Source organism: Pygoscelis adeliae, unplaced genomic scaffold (genome assembly GCF_000699105.1).
Source record: "Pygoscelis adeliae isolate BGI_AS28 unplaced genomic scaffold, ASM69910v1 Scaffold232, whole genome shotgun sequence".
NCBI classification, from domain to species: domain Eukaryota; kingdom Metazoa; phylum Chordata; class Aves; order Sphenisciformes; family Spheniscidae; genus Pygoscelis; species Pygoscelis adeliae.
The window spans coordinates 2,354,635-2,359,257 of NW_008824473.1; the positions used below are offsets into that span (position 1 = coordinate 2,354,635).

The window sequence follows — 4,623 nt, forward strand, 5'->3', positions numbered from 1 at the left end:
CAGTTCTGCCATAAATTTTACATGCTTCCTTATTAACTTCTTTAAACAGCATTGTAGCAGGATCTTGTAACAGCCTGCATTTTTAACAGCCTGCTAATAATTTCCATTATAAAAAGTTTCTTGATTTTAGTAGTTTTCCTTGGTTTAAGTTTTTTTTTTTCCTCCTTTTTTTCTGAGAAATGCTAACATGTCATTAGATTCAATTAGTCATTGAAATCAGTGTGGACAAAGTCATCTGTCCAGAAAGTATCTTTTTCATTGTTTCAGGGAATTCCACAGAGATTTAAGAGAATTAGAAATTCTTAAAAATCACTGTTTCCTACTGTTGCTGCACTCCAGCCTGGCGTCATGCCAAAGTAGCAGCAAGCCACGGGGTTTGGGGGAGCAGGTTTTCCTGCTACTAAAGCACGATAGCAAGATTGCAATGGGATGGCTGTACTAGCAGCATGAGGGAGCGGAGATGGTGATTGCATCTAACATGCAACTCTGGGCTTCATATGCTAAGGCCAGCGCTCAGCCTGGACGTCCTCTCCGTAAAGGCTGTTCAGCACCAGCGGGGAAATGGGTTGCTTCCCCCAGGCTTGACAGCCAACCTGAACTGGCCAAAGGGCTATTCTGTACTACCTGACGTGGTGCTCGGCGATAAAAACCGGGGGGAAGGAGGAGGAAGAAGGGACATTTGTGGCTATGGCATTTGTCTTCCACTTACTGAGCCATTGCCGGGCGTGCTGAGGCCCAGCTATCTGGGAAGCGGCTGGACACCTGCCTGCAGATGGGGAAGCAGTGAATCAGTTCCTTTTTCCACTCTGCTTGGGCACACAGCTTTTGCTTTCCCTATTGAACTGTCATTACCTCCACCCACAAGTCTCCTCACCATCCTTCCATCTTCTCTGCATCTCGTGGGAGCAGGGAGCGAGCATGCAGCTGGGTCTGGGTTTGGCTGTTCGCCGGGGTCAGCCCACAGTGGGGGAATAAGTCTCTTGCTGCCATCAGCTGAACAGGTTGCCTAAGCATCAGAAGACTGCCTGGTCTTGAACACTCAAGGCTCAAAATTGGTTGGTGTATGGTAGGATTCTTGCTTTTCTTTTTAATAAAGTCTGAGTTAAATTAACTGGGTTTTTCAACTGTGTCAAACTGATGTAATTTTAGTTTCCAGTTTTTCTATTTAGCCACTAGGAAATGTTGTGCTTATTTCTCTCATGCACGTCTAATGAATCCCCTTTCATGTTGCTGTATAGCATTTAATTATGATTGCTTTCTTTTCCCAAGAGGTGGTTGCTTCAATTATTGCAAAAACTGGGAGGAATTAAGGTGGTACAGGCAAACAAAACCATAATGATTTCTGTCTTTCAGGTATTTGGGTTTGCAGTCTAAATGACCTTCTTTAATTTTGCCTATTTTAGGCAGTTAGGTAAAGTATAATTATAATACAAAGAACACTTCATATATGTGACTTTATTTGTAACTTTATATATGATCTTTCAAATATCGGTGTCATAAAAGGTTTCTTACTGGTAGGTAACAATTTTAATATATGGTTTTAAAAAAGAAGTCTTGTCTTGGTTGACATTTCAACACAGCCAAATATGCATGAGTATTGCAAGTAGAGTAGTAGTGTAGATAGTTAGGAGGAAAAATCTATAAAGTACGTGGTGCAGTTTCCATGAAATGATTATGTTTTCCTCTCAGAAAAGAAACTTTCTTCAGCTCTAAGAAGTTAAGGAGAATGGATAGTGTTTTGATTTTTTTTAAACATGACAAAAATTTAGGCTTTCAGCACTAAATACTAATTTTTTAGGGGAAAAAAGAGTGATTACTGTCATGTATTGTCCATTATATTACAAATGTAAGTAGAGAAATTATATTAAAAACAGATGCTACAATTCTGAAAAAAAATTTCTCCCTAGTCTTCCCCTCAGGTTGTGGTGTGTTGTTTTTGTTTGTTTGTTTGTTTGTTTTAAGACAGAAATTGCGGGGGGGTGGGAGTGAGGGTTGTTGTATTCATAAAGTAGACTATCGTTTGTGGGTTTTTTCCCCAAACTGGAATAGATTTTGGCCTTTGCATCAGTAAGTGCTTACATTCAAACAGTATCTGTATTACACACTTCAGAGCACTGTGTAGCATCAAATTTAACTTTACAGCTTAAACTCAAGTTTAGAACTGAGGATGTCACGTGGATCTCTGAAGTAAGTCATGGGGGCTTTTGCAATTGTTTATTGCAAAAATGTCATCGGCAGAGCTTTTGAGAATGAAGGAAGGGGTGTTCTGTAATAGAATTACAACTAGCTCCTGTTATAATATTTTCTGGTACCTAAAATATTATCATCTCCAGTTTTTATGGTAGCTGGACTCCAAAGTAATGAATTCTTAGTAGCTGTAAAGCATCTTAGACTTGTTTTGTTTCCCTTCCTCTCCATTTGAAAAGGTACGTATTTATTGATGGCAGGCACTGTGCACAGTTAATAGCATAGTTTTCAAATTGCCATCACAGCTTAAAGGCTGCCTTTACTTCCTTCTTCCTACATACCCATCAACTTTGTATGCTTGGAAACGCTTCTTTGAGGCTGTGGAGCTAGGTGTGAAGCACCACTTTGGCTGCCCCAAGGATGAGTGCTGTGGGAGGAGAGAACATACGGATGGAGAGCTCTGGGGTACAATTGAGTCAGTATTTCATGAGGCCTTTGAGTTGTGGTCCATGATTTCAGTATCCCTTATAAATAGACTCTGTTAAAATACTCATTGTCAAACAAGCACTATGGGACAGTAAGAAGAAAGCACAGCAGGTTTCTATGCCGTGGAGTTAATAGATAGGACTAGGAGAAAGCTATTTTGCCACGGGGTATATAGGATAATGATGATATCTACTGTGTTTAGGAAGTTATATTGAAAAACTCAGCTCAATGCTCTTTGCTGCTGCTGTCTTGGAATTCGTCAAATTTCTGCTTTATTTTATGTTCTTGAGCAACAGGAGAAAGAAAATCAGGATATTGCCCCACTGTTGATCTGGGATTACAAGAGGAAGATAGGGTAGGGACTGATATTGGTTGTTTTCCTGCCATCCCTGTCTTGTTCCCGCAGTTCCATGGTTTCCCGCTGCAGTGAGGTGACAAAGGTGCTTTCTTTAAGGCCACATGGAGCTCTCTCCTTTGTGCTCCTCTGTTTTGATGAGCTACCTGAATTTTCTGAAGAATGCAATAAATTATAGGGTGAATTTATTTATTTGTTTATTTTTAATAATCTGAAGCCCTCTTCAGTAGGGGAGAGGCATTTCTCTTTTCAGATGAGACTAGCTTCACTGAATTTTAGTTGCCTATTACAAAAGTGGCATTAGCAGAGCCTGTCAGAAAGAAGGAAAATACTTTAGTGGAAAGTACTGTTTTACTGTAGGGATTACTGCTAGCTCTCATTACAATTAATTAGTTCCTCCACTCTCCCAAAAACCACACAAGCAGTTTTAAAATTGCCAATGTTTTGAAAAATTTGAAATACCAAAGTTGAAAATTAGTAAAGAAATTGGAAGCTGCCAAAACTGAGGCATCTTTTTGTTTTCTTTTAATTTAACTTCAAAATGTTGGTCAAAGTTGCCGTTCTGTGAACAGTACTTCTTTTGTTTAAAGACAATTTAAAAATTCTGTACAAAAAAGAAATACAGACACTGATTTTTCCAGTTATACAAAGAAGCTGATGTTGGGCAGCAAAGTAGAAGCTAACAGACTTTGTGCTCTGTACCTAAGGAGGTGCGAGGAGGAGAAGGAAAGCCGGAGGGTCAGCTGCCAGAAGTTAAAGCTTTGTTGGCATCTCTCCAAAAATTTCTGCCTGTATCCAGTGGCCGTAGTGAATAGCATATGTAGATCAATCATCTGGGAGATGTATATTAGCACTTCAGTCCTACCTGAAATTCAACTAATTGCCAAATTACATTCATTTTTTTAAAATATATTTTTAACTGATATTTTTTGCTTAGCTGTTGCTCGAGGTACATGTACAGATCATGCATATACGTGATTCAAATACATTATCAACACTGAAAGCTTAGCAAGTTGTCCACCAAGGCCTCAAGTCCTGAAAAGTCTGATGATCCAGTTCTTTGGCAGCCTAAGCCGATTTAGCTGCCGGCTTCCCGGGCTTGCCCTGCTGCCTCTCTTGCCCTGTGTTCAGGCTCTGAGCTTGTCTGACCTTACACTGAACCTGTTCGGAGCTCAAAACTGGCAGGAAGCTATGCACTTCGCCTGAGATAGTTTCTCGATGATTTAGCATGCTGAAATAGTTCAAAGCTGCTGCAAAGACACGAGTAGAAACACATGGCCGAGCCTGAAGGGAACCGAATGGGGCTGTAGCTGCCAGCGTTTAGGTTAGCTCGGGATGCCCAGAGTTCAAAGCTGGAGGTGATAGGTAAGATAGAATAGGGTAACATCAAGAAGAGCTTACTGCTGTCAGGTCAGTATAGATTAAATCTGAGGTCCACCAGCAGAAATCTGGAGATTCCCTCTTCTGCTGGAGAAAAGTGTGAGAACAGTGGTGGTTCCAGAGATGTCCTCTTAACTTCAGGGTAGAATCTGTGGGGGTGGATTCTATAGGTTGATGCTGAGCATGATTTTCCTTTACTTGGATAAACTACCTTT

The 4,623-nt window shown here is 40.5% G+C and overlaps 1 protein-coding gene across 2 annotated transcripts in view; it reads left to right on the plus strand.

Moving 5' to 3' along the window:
* Positions 1–4,623, plus strand: part of CDK17 (cyclin-dependent kinase 17) — a 56,817-nt gene that overhangs the window by 33,682 nt on the left and 18,512 nt on the right. The gene's annotated exons all lie outside the window — the stretch shown is intronic.